This window comes from Lithobates pipiens, unplaced genomic scaffold (genome assembly GCF_037356315.1).
Source record: "Lithobates pipiens isolate NorthernLeopardFrog02 unplaced genomic scaffold, aLitPip1_a1.2 Scaffold_13, whole genome shotgun sequence".
Classification (NCBI taxonomy): Eukaryota; Metazoa; Chordata; class Amphibia; order Anura; family Ranidae; genus Lithobates; species Lithobates pipiens.
In genome coordinates, this window is record NW_027507718.1 from 281138853 (window position 1) to 281165068 (window position 26216).

Below are 26216 nucleotides of genomic sequence, written 5' to 3' on the forward strand. Positions count from 1 at the left end.
TTAAGAACATTAATCAGATGTGGAAATTTCAAGTCTATCTACCCTCTTGAGGCGTGGTGCAGTCGACGCTATCATTTATTATTTATTGTGCTGATGCTGAACGGTGATATTTTATATAATAATTAACATTTATTGATCCCCTAATGCACACCATTGAGGTAAAACACCTACGTGACAAGAAAATTCTGATTGTACAAACTTATAAGAACAGGTTGTCATTATGAATGCATTAATGATGTAATGCTATCATGAGCCACTGCAAATTATATCATCCAATCCATTATTACTTTTAACTAGGGCTGTTACTGATTACAATTTTCATGTTCGATTAATTGATTTTTTTTAATCGATTAATCAAGTAATTTCAATTAATTATAACGCACATACAGATCCAACTACTTTTAGCTGATCTCCTTGCATTGCCACTCTGCATTAGTCAGTGGTAAATGTGGTATACACTATATACAATCACCCGACACTAGTTAGTTTCCACAATCCATGACTTAACTTCACAGTTCACACAAATACGTTTTAAATTCAAACTGTAGCTGACGTAAGTCATTTTTTTTTTCACAGTAGCGTGCCAATCCCTCCACCACCGATCTAACTAAGCACTCTCACCTTATGGCATGGACCCCTGTGCAAAGAGGTGGTCATGCAAGTGGGTATCAAAAGGGTTAACACAGGCCGTCTCTCTCCCCCAGACACAGCTAGTACCCAGTAGGGGTGTTCGGGGCTGACTGATGGCACTCTCATGTTCATTTTATGTGTCCAATATGCTTGCTCTTACTAGACTAAGCTTCCTGACTGGAAGCAACGGCTACAGCTACACGACAATGTAAGTCTTATATTGCTGTCATCTTTTGTGCAAAATTTCAATAAAAAATAAAAATAAAAAAGGGTTAACACAGACCATAAACTTCTCTCACGTCTCCTTAGATCTCAGCAAGGACGACAGGTCATGGGTAGAAAGAAAAGATCTAAGTGCTCACAGCTTAAGTATACGATTGAATTTTTGTGTTCAAACACAAACTACTCACATAAAGATGATAAAAACACAGCATGTAAAGCCGACAATCGTGTTAGCTCTGTAGGGTAGCAGCAAGTGACGTCATGCGTAGCTCCTCCCTTGTACGTGTTACGTTCAATCAGAACTTCAACGTCACCGAACTCCTCCCCCGTTCCCTTCGTTAGCAGGCGGAGGCACTTGGGGAAGGGGGGAGGAAGTCCTTGAAGACCCGGAAGCTGGCGGAGAGGTGAGTATTTTGATCGATCAAAAAAATTAACGCTTAATCGAGGAATTAACCTTTAATTTTCACAGCCCTACTTTTAACTATTGGAGATGTAAGGGCAGTGCCTATGTACACAAGTTAGTATCTTAGATATACTGTAGAGCAGTGGTTTTCAACCTCAGTCCTCGAGTACCCCCAACAGGCCATGTTTTCAGAATTTCCTTTATCTTATCTTTACCACAGGTGCTTTAAATCAGAGTCAATGGCTTGGTATTTTGGACAGCTATTTTATCTAAGAGAAATTCCCTAAACATGGCCTGTTGGGGGTATGTGAGGAATGAGGTTGAGAACCACTGCTGTAGACCGTGGAAAAAAGTATTTGAAGGAGTTTGGGTGGCGTCATCCTGCAAGCACATGAACTGGAGAGCATCTAAGCAGCTGTGTGTAAGAGACTGGCTATAGATGATACATTAGTACTGTATATACAGTGCCTTGTGAAAGTATTCGGCCCCCTTGAACTTTTCAACCTTTTGCCACATTTCAGGCTTCAAACATAAAGATATAAAAATTTTATTTTTTGTGAAGAATCACCAACAAGTGGGACACAAAGTGAAGTGGAACGAAGTCTATTGGATTTTTGAAACTTTTTTAACTAATAAAAAAATGAAAAGTGTGGCGTGCAAAATTATTCGCCCCCCTTGCGTTAATACTTTGTAGAGCCACCTTTTGCTGCGATTACAGCTGCAAGTCGCTTGGGGTATGTCTCTATCAGTTTTGCACATCGAGAGACTGAAATTCTTGCCCATTCTTCCTTGCAAAACAGCTCAAGCTCAGTGAGGTTGGATGGAGAGCGTTTGTGAACAGCAGTTTTCAGCTCTTTCCACAGATTCTCGATTGGATTCAGGTCTGGACTTTGACTTGGCCATTCTAACACCTGGATACGTTTATTTGTGAACCATTCCTTTGTAGATTTTGATGTATGTTTGGGATCATTGTCTTGTTGGAAGATAAATCTCCGTCCCAGTTTCAGGTCTTTTGCAGACTCCAACAGGTTTTCATCCAGAATGGTCCTGTATTTGGCTGCATCCATCTTCCCCTCAATTTTAACCATCTTCCCTGTCCCTGCTGAAGAAAAGCAGGCCCAAACCATGATGCTGCCACCACCATGTTTGACAGTGGGGATGGTGTGTTGAGGGTGATGAGCTGTATTGCTTTTACGCCAAACATATCGTTTTGCATTGTGGGCAAAAAGTTCGATTTATTTTTCATCTGACCAGAGCACCTTCTTCCACATGTTTGGTGTGTCTCCCAGGTGGCTTGTGGCAAACTTTAGACGAGACTTTTTATGGATATCTTTGAGAAATGGCTTTCTTCTTGCCACTCTTCCATAAAGGCCAGATTTGTGCAGTGTACGACTGATTGTTGTCCTATGGACAGACTCTCCCACCTCAGCTGTAGTTCTCTGCAGTTCATCCAGAGTGATCATGGGCCTCTTGGCTGCATCTCTGATCAGTCTTCTCCTTGTCTGAGCTGAAAGTTTAGAGGGACGGCCAGGTCTTGGTAGATTTGCAGTGGTCTGATACTCCTTCCATTTCAAAATGATTGCTTGCACAGTGCTCCTTGGGATGTTTAAAGCTTGGGAAATCTTTTTGTATCCAAATCCAGCTTTAAACTTCTCCACAACAGTATTACGGACCTGCCTGGTGTGTTCCTTGGTCTTCATGATGCTCTCTGCGCTTTCAACAGAACCCTGAGACTATCACAGAGCAGGTGCATTTATACAGAGACTTGATTACACACAGGTGGATTCTATTTATCACCATCAGTCATTTAGGACAACATTGGATCATTCAGAGATCCTCGCTGAACTTCTGGAGTGAGTTTGTTGCACTGAAAGTAAAGGGGCCGAATAATTTTGCACGCACCACTTTTCAGTTTTTTATTTGATAAAAAAGCTTAAAATATCCAATAGATTTCGTTCCACTTCACAATTGTGTCCCACTTGTTGGTGATTCTTCACAAAAAATTAAAATTTTATATCTTTATGTTTGAAGCCTGAAATGTGGCAAAAGGTTGAAAAGTTCAAGGGGGCTGAATACTTTCGCAAGGCACTGTATTTTGCGCTTTTTACTTGTGTGCAGTGGGCTTGAAGTAGACAAAAGAATGTGAGCGTGTTTTTATTAATAAATGGTGAGTACTATGTAGTATTTATGCTTTATCTTGAAAAACAGTGGAGATAAGAGGAGATTGACCATAGCTCCTGGACCCCAGAGAGGTGAAAACATTGTTTGTAACCTCTATAACATGCAGGTCCTGTATTTACAAGAGTGGGTGTACTTTGTTTGCTGAGTACTGTGGGTGAAAGAAGTGTGGACAGATACACAAAGAGATTGGTGACACAATTTACACAGAAGAGTTTTTTAACACAAGAGACTTTATTTTTGACTGGATATTTATTATATGCACACAAAAGATCTTTGTCTGAACACACGATTGATTGCATATGATTTATTGTATGTAATACAGCACTGTTAATAATTTTTTTTACAGGGTTATCACATATGCACAGTTTGATTACACTTGTTGCGCATCGTTTGGTGGGGGCGGCAGACTGCTAACAAAGTGTCTGAGATGTGTAGCCCTCAGGAAATCCAGTTTGTATTGGCCATCAGGATCGGTTATTTCCCTGTATGTCCTCCACCTTCCCAATGTACTGAAGCCTGAAACAGGCCCGAGACCCGAAGGTCTATGAATTCCTTGTCCCACAGACCAGGTTCAAAAAGGGGGTGTCCGATGACTGGTCGCAGGGGGGAGTTACTTGTGGAGAAACCGTGTTTTGATAGCATTTGTGAGCAGACCTTGACCGTAGTACCCACCAGGGGGTGGCGTGTAAGGGCGGGCGGTAGTGCAGTGAAACACCATGGTGTCCTATGGAGTGGTACGTCAAATTGATCCTGCTCCAACCACGTCCACAATTTAACGTTGCCGTGTCGGCACCAATCCAATAACCTGCTATTGGTGCAGTTTGGACCAATGTTTTGATATATTACCTATACCTTTTGGGTCCAAGTGCCCTGTTGCACTGTGAACACAGGAAGTTGGCCTCTTGACCAATGGTGGCCATTCATAGGGGATGTACGGGCACCACCCCCCATCCATGTGTCCGGCCCCCTGGCCTACATACAGGGACGCCAGACCATGGATTCCAATGGGGGGGCCGCCCATCTGTCGCCCGGAGGGAAGCTACTGGCTGCCCTGAGGAGGAGACCCGCCACTGGAGGAGACGCCAGGAGAGGAGATATAGATGCCAGTCAGCCGGAGGGAAGCCCGCTGTAAGTGTTGCAGCCACCGGGTGACTCTGATCGACCGGGGTGTGGGGGGGTTGTGGGTGACCCAACTGGGGGGAGGGTAGATGGCTGGCTGTGCACTGATTTCCGCCCCTCTCCCCCCCAAAAAAAACAATGGCCGCCACTGCTCTTGACACTGGCACCCTTCAGAGAATGCTTTGCCTTTTCCAAATGAATGCAAAAAAAATTCTAATTGGATGAGATAGAGAATGTTATATCATGGCCCTGCCTCCCCACTACATCCAATCAGAGAAATCTTTGCACTCATTCAGAGAATGGTGCCTTTGTCAAACAGCCAACCCCCTGTGTTCAGAATGCAGCAGAACAGTCCCTTGGTGAGGGACCCTTAAGCAAGTGAAGATCACTGGACTAGTGGTTTCTAACTTGCAGAGGGTTCAGCCAGGTATGGTATATGCATAGTTTAATTGGTCCAAGCTGGACCAATGTAACTATGTATTAAATATCTATACCTGGAATTCTTCCTTAGAATCAGTTTAAGTTACTTCAGAGTTCCATTTAAATACCTTCAAAAGGTACATCTGATCCGCAGCTGACCTACTTCTCAAGTGCAGTTGGCCTACTTCTAAATGGCATTAACCTGCAATTGGATGCATAGCTGTTCCTAGTAAGCAAATCATGAAGGGAAGTGAAGCTCCCACTGCTGTCTCTAAGCCAGTGAGGAGGGACAGAGCCAGGAGAGCAGCTGCTCTTGTGCACATCGCTAGATCGAGATCGGGCTCAGGTAGGTATTAAGGGAGACTGGAGTGAAGCTGCATGTTGAAGGTTTTTTTACCATCATGCCTAGAATGCATGAATGCTAAAAAAAAAAACCTTAAGCCCTTAGAATCACTTTAGGTTCTGCTGTTCTGAATTCTTATGAAAAGAATGAAACTAGAATCAATATTTCAGTCAAAGAACTTCAAGAATGCTGCTACATAGTTTGAATTTTACCCAAGTGATGTGCGCTACACAAAAATGTTGAGTATTAAAAAATAAAAAGTTGATGTATAGAATATTAAAGCCTGTAACTAGAGTTATATTTAACAGCACATGTGGCTATTGACTTTAAATATTGGTTCAATTTGCCATCTCGTTTATAGACACTAAAAAGCTTGAATTCATTTTAAAAGGTTTTTGAAATATATATCTTGGACAAACATTAGGACCCACCAATGAACCAGTGTTTCTACTTTTTGATAATAAAAACATTAACCTTGATACAGCCTTGCATAATATCTTGGTTCAATAAATAAATAACTTGACTTGCATCACATTTCTGTCATTGTGGTGGAAAAGAAATGTGCTTCTTTTGACTTAAAATGTTTAACGTGATCTCAAAGTGTAGCTTAATTTTGGCCAAGGGCTGCTGTAGAGAAGCAATGCAAAGCACTGACATGAAAATAGTCATGCGTTGTTGGCAGGTGCCCTCTGAAATAAAAAGTCTGTGTCATTTGTTATGACACCATGATAGTTTAAGCCACTGAAAATATACATTTGTTACATGGTTTGTCAGCTGGAAATTGCATCTTTAACTGCACCAATTAACCCGACAGGAATATGCATAAAGAATACTTGTGCATGCCACCTTTTTGGATGATTTGATTTTCTTTTATGATTTTTTTTTGTCCTATTTATACAAGCCTCTTGAATGAATTTGTCAGTTGACCAAATTTACCATTTTATAGCTGTTTTTCAATCATTAGTATTTATTTTTGCAATATTTTGTTTAAATACTCATTTAGCAAGAGGCATATATGCACTACATGCTAAGGAACCTTGGCAGTGGTGAACACAATAACATAATTTTTCCTTTAACTTTTCTGTGTGTTCAACAAGTTTGTACCAGTTCTTATTAACAAAAATACCAGTTCATATTAACAAATATACACAGTATGCTAAGTAGCTAGTTAATCATTTATAAATATAACGGAATAGTATGAGACCAGAAATGGCTACAGTACAAGTTTTCAAAAGTGGTACGAAGAAAAATCATACACACGTTACAATATCCCACTTTTGTTTCTGAATAGGTTACCTTGGCCATTAAAGGAACCTCAGAATGAGCAATGCCAAAAGGTGGAAACGACTTTGCTTGTCAGGTTCACATTTTCTTCTATTTATCTGCATACTTTGGCACGACCAAGTTTAGAAAAATAAGTTCAGAGTAAAAATGTAAGTTGGACACCTATGCTGGTAATGGCACTAACACCACAACATATTCACCAGGTTGATCCAGCCACAGTGGTGTCAGTATGGTGAATGTGGTTTTAGCCATCAAAGGGTTCCATATTATGAAGGGTATAATGATACAAAAACAAATTGGCAGCATTTAAAATAGTTTGTGGCAACAACTTGATTTTAAAGCAAGTTGTCTAAACTAGTTATTCACAAAACTGTAAAGGCGCATTATAAATCCATCACAGTATAAAGAGCTTACAGAAACAACTTGGTTACTGTACATGCCTCCAGCAAATCTGAATCCAGCTGTTTTCACCATTCTGTAGATGCCTAAAGTGAATATAAAGTCTACATTTTCTTTTTAAATAACAAACATGATAAACTCCTCAAACTCAACCTATCCAAAATCGAGCTCATGATATTTCCTACCCCTATTTGCCTTTTCCCCTGATTTCTCTGTCAAAATCAAAAGCTCAGTTATCAACCTGTCCCCCATGCCAAGGTGCTAGGTCTAATCCTGGACTTTGAACTATCCTTTCCGACCCACATCCAATCACTGTCCAAAGCTTGCTGCCTCAACCTCAGCAACATCTCCAAGATACACCCCTTCCTAACCAATGACACTGCAAAGCTTCAAATCCAATCCATGGTCATCTCTTGCCTTGACTTCTGCAACTCCATCCTCATTGGCTTACCTTTAAATAGGCTATCCCCCTTTAGTCCATCATGTACTCTGCTGCCAGACTCATCCACCTTACTAACTGGTCGATGTCTGCTACCCATCTCTGCCAATCCCTCCATTGGCTGCAACTCAACCAACAAATTAAATTCAAGATACTAACAATATCTTACAAAGCCACCCACAACCTGGCCCCCAGCTACATCACTAACCTTGTCTCAAAATAATAACCAAATCCTTCTCTTTGCTCCTCCCAAGACCTCCTGCTCTCTAGCTCTCTTGTCACCTCATCGCATGCTCGCCTCCAGGACTTCTCCCGAGCCTCTCCCATCCTCTGGAATGCTCTACCCCAATATGTGCTACTATGTCTTGCTTTGTCCACTTTCAGATGATCCCTGAAAACTCATCTCTTCATGGAAGCCTATCTGGCCCCCACGTAATAACTGTACATTTATTTTCTCAATGAGCACATTCGCCACAGTTATTACCTCTTGTATCTGTGGACCCTTCTTCCTAGATTGTAAGCTCTATCGAGCAGACTCTCTGATTCCTACTGGATTAAAGTATATTGTAGTTGTACTGTCTACCCTCAAGTTGTAAAGCACTGTGTAAACTATTGGTGCTAAATAAATCCTGTATAATAATAATACTAGTAATAAACTTGCCTGCTCTGTGAAATTCACTATGCTGCATGAAGCTCCTCCTCTCCGATACCCCAGCGGTGCTCTTGGCTCCTTCTCTACTGATAGTGTCCACATATGATCCCGCTTCCTATGAGGGCACACCTACTTGCTTGATTCAGAGCCGCACTGTCTGTATCCATAGTACCCTCCCTTATCATGGGATTTGACTGACATAGAAAAACCTGTGAGACCAGGAAGTGACAAGAAAGTGAGAGGAGTGAGCTGCTACAGAATGGCACAGCACTGGATTGAGTGAGGACTTAAAGCGGAATTCCATCCAAAAGTGGAACTTCCACTCATTTGTCTCCTCCCCCCCTCTGGTGCCACAATTGGCACCTTTTGTGGGGGAATAGGATACCTTTCTTTGACAGGTATCCTTTTCACCCTCCCCCCCAAAAGGTGGGGGAGGGGGGAACAGGTACTTCTGGGAGTCTGGGCCGCGGCCTGTGACATCACCTCCCTCCTCCTCCCTCCTCCTCTCCCTGTCGCCGGGCCAGTAGGAGAGAGGAGCAGGGCTTTGTGCATGCGCAGTAGGGTTCCCGCCATGGAGCCTTAAGGCTACGCTGCCGGGTACCCTTCCCCACAATGGCAGTGGCAGCACCCGACAGCTCAAAATCACAAATAAAATATTTAATTTATTGAGAGTTTTTGAATTGATATTAGTAAGGTGAGTAGTTGAAATCCAGGTAAATCATAATTCTTTAGTCCCTTACATGCTGTATATCTTGAAGATTTATACAGTTTGCTATGTTTCAAAAGCCACTATATGCAATGACATCTTGATGTCTTAACATCTTTATACCCAATCTGTACAAGCAGTATAGCACTTGTTGACTTGACAAGATCCACAGGCATTAAAAAGACACAGAAATGTATTCCAATGTAGTTTTACTTTCACTCAGTATAATATAGAGGATGTCATTCCAAATTTTAGAAGGCATTATCTCTGCAAGTAAAGTAACTAACTAAACATCATGGTGGGGTTGTGAATGTCTAGCTAAAGGCTGTACTAACTAAATAGGGGGGGGGGGTAGGGGAAAATACCAAGATATAGACATTAAATAATTATCGGACTGCTGTGGCACATAGTGTGCAGAGAATACTTGGGTTTGTAAATTGTGTGTAACTGTAGATCACATAGGTTTGCAAGTTACTAGTCAAGCAAATCAAAAATGAAAGAACTGGAGTTTTTTTCAGTTTGATTAGCACTAATTTTTAGGTGAGCACTCGGAAATATAAGATTTTTCTATAAAATTTCTATAAATTTCTATAAAATTGGGAGCCCTTCCCTCCCCAGATCATCAACACACTCATTTCTCATATTATAACAGTGCTATCAATTTGCTATGCAGTGGATAAATAAATTATCCTATGTCAGTGATGGCGAACCTTGGCACTCCAAATGTTTTGGAACTACATTTCCTATGATGTTCATGCACTCTGCAGTGTAGTGGAGCATCATGGGAAATGTAGTTTCAAAACATCTGGGGTGCCAAGGTTCGCCATCACTGTCCTATGTTATCCTATGTTTTTTCATAGAGATCAACAACTTTATTTGCTACATGATAGTTACCAAAGGTATGCTGATTGTGCTTTTCACTTCCTCCTAAAGCCATCAAATGTTGGCATCAGAGAATAGTAAAGTCACTGTAGAGAAGTTATGCACATGGCTCAACAGTGAAATTGGGTATTGGTCTGGATTGAGGCACTGGGGATCAATGATATATGCGGCCTGATAATAACTTGACAGCAGGGGAAAATGTAGACATGTACAGCGTGAAATATTTTGTTTCGGAATTTTGTTTTCGTCCGAAAAATACATTTATTTAGTTACTCCCGAAATTCGTTTTTATTTATTTTGTTTTTCGTTCAAAAATTACATTCGTCCGAAAATCCTCATGAATTATGGTGAAATTTGTCTTTGAAGGCTTATGGTATCTGTCGAATGTAGAAAGAAGATTCGACTGAGCTGCTAAACTCTATATAGCCTATAGGCGGAGCATTTGACTCCGGAAATGTAAGATTGCAGTGTCGTACAGTTTTGATTCTCCGTTGAATATTATTATAAACGTGTGTGTTTTTCGTTGCTTTGTCGAATCTCCGTCGTTCATGTTGAATGAATGGTCTAATGCCGCGTACACACGATCGAACTGTATGACGTACTTAGTCCGTCATACAATCCGACGGACAATCCGGCGTACTTTCCACTGAACGGACTTGACCACACACGGATACACAAACAGTCCGACGAAAGCTTGCGCGATGACGTACAGCACGTACGACGGGACTAGAAATAGGAAGTCCAAGACACAGCAAAGCACCCTTTGGGCTCCTTCTGCTGACTTTGCGTTAGTGGAAGTTTGGTTAGAGACGATTCGCGCTTTTCAGACTTCAGCTTAATTCATCCGTTTTTGTTTTTTTAATTTATTCTCGAATTGGAATATTAATCATAGGATGAGGATGAATAAAGACATTTGTGATAACTCTGTGTGAATATAAGCAGCAAAGCAACTTCACTTTTCTTGCATTATGAAGATCAAAAGAATGTGCTATATTAAAAAAACACAAAATTAGCAGCATGAGGAATATGCTAGCTTCAATACGAACACTAGTTTTACAAGACAGAGCGCTTCCGCCCTGTAAATCCTTTCTGGGCATGCGCCATTCTTAGTCCGTCGGACTAGCATACTGAAGACCGTATTGCCTGCTGAAACCAAAGTACGACGGAAAGATTTTTGTGCAAACCGAAATTCTTAGTACTCCGGACTGCACGCTGAAAAAGTCAGCTGAAGCCCACACACGAGCGGATTGTCCGTTGAAATGTGTTTCAACGGACTAAGTACGTCATACAGTTCGACCGTGTGTACGCGGCATTAGTCTCACAGTGTCAGGTATCAGATAGTGAGTGACTGATAATAACGAATATGGCGGCAACCCATTGGGAGAGCGACATGGAGGCATTGGAGGACGTTCCTGGGCCATCTACAAGTGTTTCTGTATATATATTATATACTCGTTCAAACAGAAACTGGACTGGTGATAGCAATCAATAATCAGACAGGTAACAAGATTCTATAATAATAAATCCCCCCCACAACACAGGCAGCCTCTGAGGCTATCACAACAACATTAGTAGCAACACTAGTATCACTATAAGGTTCTCACACTATGGCTGGGTTCACACTGCTGCAATGCGGGAACACTGCGAATCCGCTGCGGGTTCCCGCATCGCATGCCTCCCGGCAGCAGTTCACACTGCCCTATGCGAACTGCTGGGAGTGTCAGTGAAACGTTAATGATACCCCCAGATCAGTTCGCATATCTCAGTGCGATCTGCAAACTCGGACAGGAATCGGATCGCATGGTGATTCTGCTGCGGACCAAAAAAAGGGTCCTATGCGAGTTTGGGCCGGATGCGATGCGAATTCAGCCATACTATCTGTATGGCTGAACTCGCATCGCACAGAGATCGGATGTGATTTGCACTGCAGTCGTCACCACAGCAGTGTGAACCCAGCCTAACACAATAGCAGCAAATTATTAGGAAAAAGTTAAGTTGAACTGTAGCTTGCTTCACCATTGTTCTGCTGCTGTGCTTATGCTTAATAATAATTTGGGTTCTCTGACAAGTGACAATTCAAACGGACCAGCTAAGATTGACTGTCTTCTGACATGATTCAGTGTGTGTGTCTCTCTCTGCTAGCAATCGTAAATGAAAGTAAGTTGGCTGTACGTGTGTACTTAGTTCTAGCTATTTTACTGCTCCTCCTCTTTGGTTACAATCAGCCAATAACATTCATCATCATCATTATTTTTATTTTACTTCCCCCACCCAATTCCAGAATCTTTTCTCTCTGTCAAATCTTTTCTCTCTATGTCAAATATTTTCTCTCTGTCGAATATTTTCTCTACATAATCTTGGACTAATAGAGTAAGGTTAAGCACATTCGACCACAGGTTCAATAGACACAGATTGTTATTGTCAGAGTCACGTCACATCTCCTATTCTATATCGAACTGTTGTAACAACGAAAATGAAAATAATTTATTTATGTCGGATTTTTCTTTTTTCGGATTCTGTGCTTTCATTATCGTTTATCAAAACGAAAACAAAAATACTTGAAATTCGGACGAAAATGCATTCGGACGAAAACGAATGCACATGTCTAGGAAAATGGTTGGTTTGCTCCCAAAACCTCAGTCTTGCTACAGGAATACCTTAAATTAAACCATATACTGTAACTTAGGTAAAACAAACTTCACTGCGATCACAAAGATATTTAATATGTATATGCATATCACTACATTAGAATGTAGAGTGTAATCTCAAGCCACCCAAATATTAGTAAAAGAACACTTTATATTTCTAGGATCACCCTGGCACATCCCCTTTTCATATGATATCTGCATTATTTAATGACATTTCCCATTTGCTTTGCTTTAACATATCTCACTAAGGGACATAAAAACATATGGCAAAACACATCAATCTGAAATAAGTTACTAAATAAAATAAAAATTTAGCTGCTGAAGGGACTATGCAGCTGCATTTCATCTCCTGGGTTGCAGACCTTAAATTAAATTTAAATAGCTTCTGGGTTGAAAGTGTAGTGGGGCTTTACTTTTCCTTAAGACTGTGTGTTGTGGTTCAGTGAGACTGAGAATGGTCATCCCTTGGAGAGCTTAAATGAAAGGTGGGATCTTTGGCCAATCTGACAGTGTTTCAGCCCTTTAACAATTGAGAATTTTGGATCGCACGCACTTGCCAATCCTTTAATCTTGTGCAGATCACAAACACATAATAAAGTGTTGGAATCACGGTTGAAAAAAATCACTTAAGAGGTCAGAATGTTATGTCATAAATTTCTGTCCTGGAATATGAATATATTTTGTTTTTTAAGCTGATAGCACTGCATCACATAAGACGGCCTGTGCAGTCCATGGTCTTTATGAGTGTCATAAGCAGTGCGGTATTATGTATACTGCCTTATTGTGGCAAAAAGTTTTCATTGTAATATATGAATTTTACAAGGACAGTTTAACAATTTTACAAGAGAAATTTCATTAGCAAGGGGAAACACAGGATATTGATACATAGATTCATTAATTTTAACAACATGTTCCTGTTTACAATGAATATCTCTAGAGAAGGCAGTCATATATGTAGAATTTCAGTTATTTTTGTTAAAATTGACCCAACATTAAATATACAGTATTTGTTTTATGTTTAGTACACACATGCTAAGTTTTGTATAGATCTAACACTAACAGATATTTATAACTCCTGATAGAGATCACAGTACCCTCTCTGACAAAGGGAAACAGACTATTCACTTTGCAAGGAAATTTCCCTTAAAGTGTTTGTAAACCTCTAAAATGAGAAAATGAACAAAGCATATACTTCTATAGTGTGTATGTGCCTTAATTTATAGCACCAAGTGTGAATATTGTCTGTTCTCTGCTTCCTCTGCTATCTGCATGACTTACATCTGAAAGTTAATCTCGACACCAGGCAATCCCAGGAGATGACCTGCATCCCCCTGCAGCACACATCATGTATATGACAGCCTCTGCTGTGCATGTTTCCCTATGAGACTCCATGGGGGGGGGGGGGGGTGTCTATTCACTCCACTCAGGTCTCATATTACACTCAGCTCTGTGCTGCGTGCTGTGTTCTGTACAGTGCGTGACATCCAATAACCGCCTCCTGTCTTCTAGAGCTAAAAAGTAGCCTTTGATTGGTGTAAATGTCTGTAGAGAAGAGAGGGATGCAGATAAACAGGACAATTTGGTTTATCTCTGCGTGTCACCTGAGGCTGGTTTTACAGTTTACAACCACTTGTGAATGAGGTGAAGCACTTCTGTTATCCATCATTCAATAATGTGCAAGGGAAAAATTCACTTTTATATTTTCCATGATTGGGTATTCTTTGCAATGTGAACTTTTACCACATTCACTAAGCAAAGGGTAAAATAAAAATTCTCTTGCAGCTTGTTTGCCTTTAGTAAATCAACCCCAATACTTTCATTTTCTTTTCTTGCCAGAGGGACAGCACCCTCTTTGTCCAGATTGAGCATCTATACAGTGGACTGAGATGCTGGGAGAGATGATGCAGTTATGGGTGCCTTTGCAGTGCTTGACTGTGCTGACAAATGTCTGATACCGATCAAGCCTTTCACCTTGTGACTTGCTGTATACTTAAAGTGTTGCAGTATGAACACCAACCCCCTCACAGGGGGTGAGGAGGCCAAGAAAATTCACTGTGAACGCTCAGCAAAGGGAAGTAGATGATTTTGTATAAAAAGATGGTCTATTCTTGCCAAAGTATTATGGGGGGCTGAATAATGTGTGTAGTCCCTAGTGGTCGGATTCAGTTCCCTCCATGCATCCGTCAAACCCTGGGAATGCAACAGTTTAGCTATTCTATGGCTGACTTTGCGTGGGTGAATGAGCTGTTGTCCCAGAGGTTTATTTCTGTCTAATTCCTGTTCAAATGCGTTGTTCGAATACCCGCCCAATATTACTTTTCCTTCTAGCATGGGGTTGAGGGTGTGGAAAAGGCTCGCGAAGAACTTATCTTGCCCTTTGTTTGGGGCATAGTATGATACTAGTGAGTACATTTGGCCTTCTAACAAACCTTTTACTAATATAAACCTGCCTTCCTTGTCCCTGAAGACTGAGGTCATAGAGAAGCCGCAGTTCTTAGAGAGAAGAACCGCGACCCCCCTCGTCTTGTTTTCAGCGTTCGCAAGGAAAAAATTAGGATAATGAGTGTGCCGGAAGAACGGGCTGTACCGGATCGGGAAGTGAGTCTCCTGTAGCATTGCAATATCTAATAGGAGGGATTTATAAAGGCTGAACAGTTTCTTACATTTAAGGGGGGAATTTAGCCCTTGTACATTATGAGAGGCCAGCTTCAGTAGCTTAGGTGTGGTGTTAGCCATGGGAGCAGAGGGTCAGATCGCGTAAACATTCACCTTCACTTACCATTGGGAGATATCTTTCGGTTCCGAGGAGGTAAGCCCCTGACTCAGTGGGTTTCGGGCTATAAAGTGTCACTTGGTGTTTGTAGCAAACTTGCTCTCAGCCTCCATTTTTAACATATTGCTATATATTGTAAATATCGCTGTTTTTTGTGACATGTCAGGAAGGTGTAACTACAGTAGAACCTTCAGGGCCATGGTGCAAGAAACCATAAAGAGCATCCCTAACCCCCAACCAGCCCCCCGTCCATGATGGCTGGACCTCAGGGCCTGGTCACAAATATGACCTTTGTGACCCTGGTAGTTCCACCACTGGTGTCAGTATTTTTTATTTCTGTTATTTTATTTCTTTATTATTTTTTACTTTTTTTTTTTTAAATTTCATAGGTGGATAGGAGGGTTGGCATATAGAGGAACCAATCCCCTCCCTCCCCATGGAACATGGGGCCGGGTTTCAGTTGTGACCCCTGTGACCTCTGTCTGCATGCCCCTGTCAAGAATACATTCCTGCTGCCTGTCCACAAACTTGTGCTGAGAGTCTTGAAGGATATTTATAATAGAGACTGGATAATGGATAATTAAAAATGGTTCTCATGTGCCCCTATAATAATGGGGTCATGAAGAGTATTCAGTGGAAAGCGTGCAACAGGGGATAGCCTGAGATATAACTGTAAGAGGTTGAGTTAGAAACAGGTGTGGACTAGGAACCTTTGGCTTGGGGGACAAACATGATTACAAGCCAATTTTATGGTAGGGACAGACTACTGTAGGCTAAAAAACATGTGCCATGCAAAATATAGTGCCTCATTAATGGAGCATGGTGAAAGATGAGTGTTCCCAAAGGACATGGATTATTGTGAGACACTGTTTCACGTCTTCTAGCATCAGCTCTCAGCATTCAGTCACATAACATCTTATGCCACGTACACACGACCAGACTTTCCGGCAGACTAGGTCCGACGGAATCAGTCCGTCAGACAATCCGATCGTGTGTGGGCTAATCCGATAGTTTTTCAAAAAAAAAATCAGACGGACCTAGAAATAGAACATGTTTCAAATCTGTCCAACAGACTCAATTCCTATCAGGAAAACCGTTCGTCTGTATGCTGGTCTGATGGGCCAAATACGACGCAAGGGAAGCTATTGGCTACTGGCTATTGAACTTCTATTGAACTTCCTTTTTTAGTCCCGTCTTACATAATCACATTCAAAACGAATGGTCTTTCGAAGGTCCATTTGTGTGTGGCCAAGTCTGTTCGATAGGAAAGTCCATCAGAACTCTGCCGAAAGTCCGTGGGGAAGACCTTCGGAACCTAGCCTGCCGGAAAGTACGGTCGTGTGTACACGGCATTAGAGTTTAGTGCTAAAAGATCTCCTCTCTTTTTTCATGGTTTCAATTCCCCTCTGTCTGCTGTGTCAAAGAATAACTGTTGTAGCAGTATTTTGAGGATAGGGCCACCAAGAGAGGAAACAGAGTGAAAAACTATGACTATGAAGCACAATGGGACAATCTGCAAGAACAGGATGGTAGAACACCTGTATTGGGCCTGCATTGCAGTGCTGTATTGTGTTGGAATTGCTGGTCTACCGTGTTGATTGCTTTTTAGGCTGCAGTACTGCTGTACTGTACTGATAGCCTCCATAAGCAGTAGCATCCCTTGCCCCCATACAGCTTGAAGAGCAGAAAGAGCGGCGGTGTCTATGTGTGGTTGACTGTAAATGTATTAAACAGCTTAGAGGATCTTTGTCACAAAAAAATTGTATTCTGATAACTGTTATGCCCCGTACACACGAGAGGGATTAAGTCTGACAGACCTCCAAAGGAGTTCCGCCGGAGTTCCGCCGGAGTTCCGACGGAGTTCTGGCGGACTTTTCGACCGAACGGACTTGACCACACACCATCACGCCAAACTCCGACGGAGTCGAACGTGATGACGTACGACTGGATTCGACGTAGGAAGTTCCTAGACAGTAGCCAATAGCTGCCCTAGCGTCGGTTTTAGTCCGTCGGAGTAGCACACACACGAGCGGATTTTTCAAAGGGGACCGGGTCCGGCGGAGTTCCGTCGGGAAAATTTAAAGCATGCTTCATTTCTAAAGTCCGTCAGACTTTAGCTTCGCTAAAGTCCGTTGCAGCCCACACACGATCGGATAGTCCGCCGGACTCAGTCCGTCGGAGTTTGGATGTCGAAAAGTCCGCTCGTGTGTACGGGGCATAAGGGGTAATTACACAAAATGATAGCATTTACTATAGATTCCCTTTGTATTTCCACCTCATTTACATGGAGATCAAGCTGTCCAGTATAAGTGACAGTGATAGGGGTTGGGCAAACTTATAAACCTGCTAGGGATGTTCAAACAGTTGTAGTGATGTTTTCCCTTTTATTAAAATAATGTGAATACAAGTACTTGTATGTTCCCCATTGCAGATTATAGTTTGTCTCAACTCCTGTAATTTTTGTTGGTCAGCCCGTTCTGAATGTAAAAGATGGAGAAATTGTAAATAAAAGCATGTAAAGCAAGGAAATTGCATACTCTAACTCATTATATTGGCTAACTCCATACAGTTTTTATAATGCAATTTTTTTTAGCAAAGGCAGTCCTTTCAGGACTGTCATGAGATGGTAAGTACTTGGAGATGGGCCAACTTCCCAGTCTGAGATAACATTGTATTGACTGTAAACTCCCACCTACTCATGTAGCACTTAGCGTTGCAGTATATACATTTTAAATAAAAGAACTACAGTAAAATTTACTTTTTTTTACTTTGGATTTTGTATGCTAAGGGGTTGCAGATTACAGTTCATGTTTTGGAGGTTTGTGAATAGAGACAGAAGAGGTTGTCAAAGACCCTGACATTGCATAACAAGGAAATAAGCAGGTTTATAGCCATCCAAACTAACGCAGTAAAACTAATTTATAGCAGATTAGGTCAGACAATATAGTAATGCAACTTAATATTGATATACATACTGATATATACCCTGCTACATGTTAAGATTAGGGATGAGCCGAACACCCCCCCGGTTCGGTTCGCACCAGAACTTTCGAACGGACCCCAAATTCGTACGAACTTTAGAACCCCATTGAAGTCTATTTGACTCGAATGTTTGAAATTAAAAGTGCTAATTTTAATGGCTAATATGCAAGATGCTGTCATAAAAAGGGTTTGGGGACCTGGCTGCTGCCCCAGGGGACATGGGTCAATGCCTAAAATGTTTTTAAAAATGGCAGTTTTTGGGTGAGCACTGATTTTAATGACGATTAAAGTGAAAAAAAAAAGTGAAATATTCCTTTAAATATCGTGCCTGGGGGGTGTCTGTAGTATGCCTGTGAAGTGCCACGTGTTTCCCGTGTTTAGAACAGTCCCTGCACAAAAATGACATTAAACGGAAATAATGTTTTAATGTTATATCTGGTTCCTGCAATATGGTTGAAAATCATTGAGAAAAATGGCATGGGTAGCCCTCCCTGCCCATTACCAGCCCCTTTGGGTCTTGTACGCATATTAAGGGGAACCCCGTACCCATATTAAAAAAAGGAAATGTGTGTGGCCCCCAGGCCCTATATACTCAGAACAGCAGTATACAGGCGGTGCAAACAAGACAGGGACTGTGTAGGTTTGTTGTGTTAATTTGAATCTGTTTGTAATTTTCAACTGGTACATTTTTAAAGTGTAGCTCCAGTCAAAAAAAAGATTTTTAAGCTTTTTGGAAAACATAGGGAAGGGTTATCACCCCTGTATAATTTGTTTTGCCTTCCGTCTTTTTTCATCTCACTTGCTGTTGTCTCCTTCCGTTTGGAAGTAGGAGATGTTTGTAAGTTGGATGTTTTAAAGTAGGGGCCTGCCCTATATGCTCTGCAGAAATGGCGGAACAAGGTGTTGGTTTTGCCACAACATTGTGACTCTTGGTGGGCGCTGGAGCGCCCTGCTGTGAACGATTATATCAAGAATTGTAATTACATGCCATTGTTGAACAGTGGTAGAAAAATTGACCTTTGGTGGTTGTGGTGCTGGTGCCACAACACTATAAGTCCTCACAGTTACTCTGGGTGGGCACAGGAACGGGCCCTCCTGTGAAATATTATATCAAGAATTGTAATTACATGTCCCTGTTAAACAGGGGCAGAAAAATTGGGCCTTAGGCACTGGTGCTGGTGCCACGACACTGCCACCTCTCCCATATACTCTAGTTTTATTGCAGGAATTAGCCCTGCTGCAAAGCATTGCATCAAAAATTGTAATTAAACACCTCTGTTAAACAGGGGCAGAGAAATTGGGCCTTAGGCACTGGTGCTGGTGCCACGACACTGCAACCTCTCCCATATACTCTAGTTTTATTGCAGGAATTAGCCCTGCTGCAAAGCATTGCATCAAAAATTGTAATTAAACGCCCCTGTTAAACAGGGGCAGAAAAATTGAGCCTTAGGCACTGGTGCTGGTGCCACCACACTGCAACCTCTCCCATGTACTCTAGTTTTATTGCAGGAATTAGCCCTGCTGCAAAGCATTGCATCAAAAATTGTAATTAAATGCCCCTGTTAAACAGGGGCAGAAAAATTGGGCCTTAGGCACTGGTGCTGGTGCCACGACACTGCAACCTTTCCCATATACTCTAGTTTTATTGCAGGAATTAGCCCTGCTGCAAAGCATTGCATCAAAAATTGTACTTAAACGCCCCTGTTAAACAGGGGCAGAAAAATTGGGCTGATGGCATCACCCAGAAACAGAAATGTTCTTCCAACATATCATCGGAGGAGAAAGAGGATAGACAATCAACATAACAGGACAGTCACTCAGCATCAGCATAGGCAGTCTTGAAGGGATGTGATATTTCAAAAAAAATTATTCGGTTACATCAGCTTCAGGTGCTTGGTAGCTGTGGGTTATCCAAGACTGATTCATCTTGATGAAGGTCAGTCGATCAACTGATTCGGTGGACAGGCACACCCTGTGATCGGTAACAAAGCCACCAGCAGCACTGAAGGTGCGTTCCGAAAGAACGCTGGATGCAGGACAGGCCAGTTGCTCAATTGCATACTGTGCAAGCTCTGGCCAGTGATCCATCCTCAAGACCCAGTAAGCCAGAGGATTTTCGGTGGGAAAGGTGTCCAAGTCTGACCTTGCCCCTAGGTATTCCGGCACCATGTAAATCAGACGCTGGCGATGGTTGCTGGAACCGATCATACCTTGGGGCTGCCTTGGGACTAAAAAATTGTCTGAAAGCATCAGTCAGACGGCCACCTTCTCCACCGCTCCTTCTGACCGATGCCTCAGCAACACGTTGTCCAGGACCAGGAGTTTGTAACCTCCCAGTCTCTGGGAACGCGTTGCACAGACCTTTCTGCAAGGCCTCCCGGAGATGTCTCATCCTCTGCTCCCTCTGCGATGGCAAGATAAGGTCGGCAACCTTACCCTTGTACCGTGGATCAAGGAGAGTGGCCAGCCAGTAATGGTCCCTCTCCTTGATCCGAAGAATATGAGGATCCTTCCGCAGGCTTTGCAGGATCAGGGAGGCCATGCAGCGTAGGTTAGCTGAGGCATTCGGTCCGGAGTCCTCTGGGTCACTAAGGACAACATGATCCGCAGCTACCTCCTCCCAGCCACGTACAAGTCCACGGGTTTCTTGAGACTGTAAATCATCCCTACAAGACTGCTGCTGCTGCTGATGCTGAGTGCCAGCCTCCACCTCCATGCTGACACAATCATCCTCCTCCTCCTCTTCCTCCTCCTCATCCTCTTCCTGTGTGATGGGTGGCACAGCAGGAACACTGTCTGGATAAAGGGGGCCTTGAGAGGCAAGGAAGTCCTCCTCTTCCTGCCTCTGTTCTGCCTCAAGTGCCCTGTACATTATTCCACGCAGCGTATGCTCCAAGAGGTGGACAAGAGGTACAGTGTCACTGATGCATGCACTGTCACTGCTCACCATCCTTGTGGCCTCCTCAAACGGTGACAGGACAGTGCATGCATCCCTGATCATGCCCCACTGGCGTGGTGAGAAAAAACCGAGCTCCCCTGACCCTGTCCTGGTACTCATTGATGGCCCTCTGCTGTGTGTGCAGCCGCTGCAGCATGGCCAACGTTGAGTTCCACCTGGTGGGCATGTCACATATAAGGCGGTTCTTGGGCAGGTTCAACTCCTTTTGGAGCTCAGCCAGCCGAGCACAGGCATTAAATGATCGGCGGAAATGCACACAGACTTTCCTGGCCTGCTTCAGGACATCCTGTAAGCCCGGGTACCTGCCCAAGAACCGCTGCACCACCAGGTTAAGGACGTGAGCTACACAGGGCACATGGGTCAGTTGTCCCTGTCGGAGGGTGGAGAGGAGGTTGGTGCCATTGTCGCAAACCACCATTCCTGGCTTAAGCTGGCGTGGCGTCAACCACCTCTCGGCCTGCCCCTGCAGAGCTGACAAAACATCCACCCCAGTGTGGCTCCTGTCCCCCAAACAAACCAGCGCAAGCACGGCATGGCATTGCTTTGCCTGCGTACTTGCGTAGCCCCTGGAACGCCTACGGAGCACCGCTGGTTCTGAGGACAGAGCACTGGAAGAGGCCATGGAGGAAGAAGAAGAGGAGGGGGTGGAGGAGAGAGGTGTGTCACAACCAATAGTAGCATTTTGGAGGCGTGGTGGCGGAACAACCTCCAACACTACTGCACCTTGTCCTGCATCCTTCCCAGCTGCCAGAAGAGTGACCCAATGGGCCGTGAAAGACAGGTAACGTCCCTGTCCATGCCTGCTGGACCATGAGTCAGCGGTAATATGCACCTTACCGCTAACCGCCCTGTCCAGCGAGGCAAGGACATTGCCTTCCACATGCCGGTAGAGAGCCGGAATCGCCTTCCGTGAGAAAAAGTGGCGTTTGGGGACCTGCCACTGAGGAACCGCACATTGTACAAACTCACGGAAGGGGGTCCGGAAGCACTTGGCTGTGACACACCTAATTCTACACCTTCATTCCTCTCAGAGCAGGTTTCAGAGAGGACTGAAGGTCTAGTGGGGTTGGAGATGCCAGCTGATGAGGAGCAAGGAAAGGTCCGCTTTGTTCTTTGGTGTGGGTCTTTGAGGTACGCTTGCCAATGAGCTGCATGGCAGGTCAACATATGTCTGGTCAAGCATGTGGTGCCCAAGCGGCTGATGTTTTGGCCACGTGAGATACGCTTGAGACATATGTTGCAAATAGCAGCGGTGCGATCTGATGCACTCATCTCAAAAAAGGCCCACACCAAAGAACTTTTAGAATAACGCGCAGAGGCAGCGCCCTGCACAGGCGGAGCTCTGCGGTGTGATTCAGTCGGTGTGCTGCCCCTAAGCTGGCCCCCGGAGGGCATCCTGCCTCATTGGACATGTGCCTCCTCCTCTCTCCTACCAGGCACCCACGTGGAGTCAGTGCCCTCATCATCCCCTCCCTCTTCATCGCTGTAGCAAACCTGGCAGTATGCTGCAGCTTGTGGAACATGACTGCCAGATTGCTGTCCTTCTTGAGCATCCCCTCTCTCTGCATTCACGCTACTGCCTTCCTCTAGCTGAGTATCATCATCAGAGCCTACAAAACACTGGGCATCCTCCTGGAGCATGTACCCAACACTGTGCTCAAAGAGTTCAGGAGACTCCTCAGGAGGACGTGGTGGGTCTAGGGAAGGAGTCACTGATGATGACATTGAGACGAGGGAAGACGATGCGTTGGCAGCTGCTTTGCTAGTACCCTGAGACTGGGTGAGAGAGGATGAGGAGGATGAAGAGGGCTTGGTCATCCACTCTACCAAGTCGTTGGCATGTTGCGGCTCAACATGTCCAGCTGCCGAAAAGAAGGACAAGCGTGTCCCATGGCCACGTGCTGATGATGACGATGCACCGCGTCCACGACCAGCACTGTTGTCTCTAGACACAGAGCCTGCTTGCCCTCTTTTATCGGCTCGTGCCTGTCTGCCTCTCCTTGCTGGCCTTCCAGACATGGTAATGGCCTGAAGGGAGTTGGGTAAAACAGCAATTGGGTAGTGTATATTGTGCTGGAGGCACACAACACCCACTAACTCCTGCAGGTGCCTTTATTATAGAACACCAGCAATAAAGGGTAGATAAAGGGGTATACTGTACTGGAGGCACACAACACCCACTAAGCCCTGCAGATGGCTCTATTAGAGAACTGGAATAAAGGGTAGATACAGGTGTATATTGTGCTGGAGGCACACACCACCCACTAACTCCTGCAGATGCCTTTATTATAGAACACAAACAATAAAGGGTAGATAAAGGGGTATACTGTACTGGAGGCACACAACACCCACTAAGCCCTGCAGATGGCTCTATTAGAGAACAGCAATAAAGGGTAGATACAGGTGTATATTGTGCTGGAGGCACACAACACCCACTAACTCCTGCAGATGCCTTTATTATAGAACACCAGCAATAAAGGGTAAATACAGATGTATACTGTGCTGTGCTGGAGGCACACACAACTTCCAATAACTCCTGCAGATGGCAGATGGCTCAAATAGAGAAGAGCTATGTAGGTGGATATAGCGGTGTGTACTGGCTACAGAGCACGCAGACAGCACGCACAAGCTCCTAACACTGACTGCAAGCTCTATTATAAAAGATAGATATATTGCTAGCTATATAGGTGAGGTGAATATAGCGGTGTATACTGCGGTCAGGGCACGCAGACAACAACCACTACAGAGGAGCAAGATCGAAAAATCGGCCGATAACGATCGGTGTATACTGTGTTGAAGGTACACAGAACACCCACTAACTGCTTCAGACGCCAACACACTACACAAGGCCGCCGCGCTGACGGCCTTATATAGTGTGGGGCGTGTACTACACAGCCTGAGCTATGATTGGCCGCAGGCATCCTGCCTGTGGCCAATCATGGCTCTCCTCGCTGCCGGCCCTGTGATTGGCCAAGCATGCGGGGTCACAGTGCATGCTTGGCCAATCATGAGCCAGCAATGCACTGCGCCATCGCAGTGCATTGTGGGCCGTGAGCGCCACGCGAATTTGGCGCGAACGGCCCATAATGTTCGGAATTAGCCGAACAGGCGAACAGCCGATGTTCGAGTGGAACGCATGTTCGACTCGAACACGAAGCTCATCCCTAGTTAAGATACAGGAGCACCATTCTTGCATGCATAGTCATCACCAGCTCTTGTTATATCCAAGAGCTGGTGATTTTCTGAACCAGTGTTTGGATTCATCTGCTTAAAGCGGTAGTAAACCCGCTATTTTTTTTTATCACCTGCAAAGCAAAAGGTATAATGAGCTAGTATGCACCGCATACTAGCTCATTATGAAATACTTACCTTAGAACGAGGCCCCGACATCTTGCCCGATCTACGCCGAGGGAGCTGACATGCTCCCTCTGCGTGTTCCTTCCGGGTATCGCGGCTCCGGCGCTGTGAGTGGCCGGAGCCGCGATATCGTCACTCCCGCGCATGCGTGCGGGAGATTTCATCCCGGCCGAGTCCGGCGGGTGCCAGACTTTCAGGCGAGGTCCCCTTGTGCGCATGCACCGCTGCAGTCAGCGGCGCATACCGAGGGTAATATCTCCTAAACCGTACAGGTTTAGGAGATATTTTTTTTACCTACAGGTAAGCCTTATTATAGGCTTTCCTGTAGGTAAAAGTTAAAAAAATTAGTATACAACCACTTTAAAGTCCCATTGACACATACATTGGTTTGTAATAATTTTTTAAGTTTAAACAAAAATGTATTATTAAGTTGAATTTTTTAGAAAGCTAAACTCATAATTTGAACTGAATAAGGTTATAAAAATATTTGGTTATTATAGGCTATTTAAATAGCCTCCAGTTGTCTTGGGATTACTAGCCAAATAACGTACGTCTGTACGTCTAATCTCCAAATTCAAAGTACACCTGCAACAATACATACAATTCAGCTATATTTTATTCCTATTGACACGAAGACCTAAATATGTCAACAATCCAGTTGCAGATTATGACATATGGATGCATTGCTATAAAGCAACATTTTGATTTAGAGGTATTGACTTTAGAATGACTATTCTGTATCTGTTCCATAAAAGTTTCACATCAGTTCTTATAAAGGAGGGAATGAAGGAAAGATATGATATAATACCACAAAATTACCTTTTCTTTTTTCCATTAAAGGGATCTTGAAATCATAAAAAATGCACATTTCCTTGCTGGCTTTATCTTTAATTACCAAAAATGCAAAAAATTACCAATAGATTGACCTCTAAAGACACAGTTTGGAGAGGCTTAGCATTAACATAAATTATAAGTATGTTTCCAATTATTTAGCTCAGTAAATCTTCTTTTTTCGGTAAGCAATAAGTTGCTTGAGTTCCCTTCTAGTTTGTCTAAGGAATTTGGTTGCATTGCATAAAATCAAGGCTTAATAGCTTAATTTTAAGTATTTGCTCGGAAAGATAGATTGTAAAATTCTTCAAATTTTATGCAATGCAGTTGCAGCCGTTTGAATGAGGTATGTTGTACGTAAACCAGTCATTTCTTATTTAGAGCAGGATATTTCCACCGGCAAATTGTTTGGATCCGATGATACATTCCATTCAGATCACTAGTTCTTTATTTCTATTATTTCTATCTCTTTCTCTCTTCCCTGAGGGGCCAGCAATCGGAAGGTTATATCTCTGGCTCACAAAAACTGAATTAAGAAATGCCAATCTCTCTTTTATCTTTTGGTGACTTTGGAAGGTGATAGAGCTAAAGGAAATGAAAGAGGAACAAAGGATGGAATATAGACAGATGTGTAGTGAGTTTTTATACGATTTATGGTAATAGTGTTACATGTTCCTGTTAAGTTAGACTTTAAAGTGGTTGTTAACCCTAGGACAAAAAAAAAAAAACCTGCAACACAAAGGCATAATGAGCTAGTATGCATAGAATACTAGCTCATTATGAATTACTTACCTGAGATCAAAGCCACTGCAACCATCCTCGTACACCGCTCCGGCGGCCGACATCACTCTCGGAGTTACTACCAGGTATCGCAGGCTCCGGCGCTGCGACTGGCCAGAGTAGCGATGACGTCACTTCCGCGCATGCACACGGGAGCCGCTGGTAACGGCACACTCACTGAAGCAATGGCACATCAGTTTGCTTTA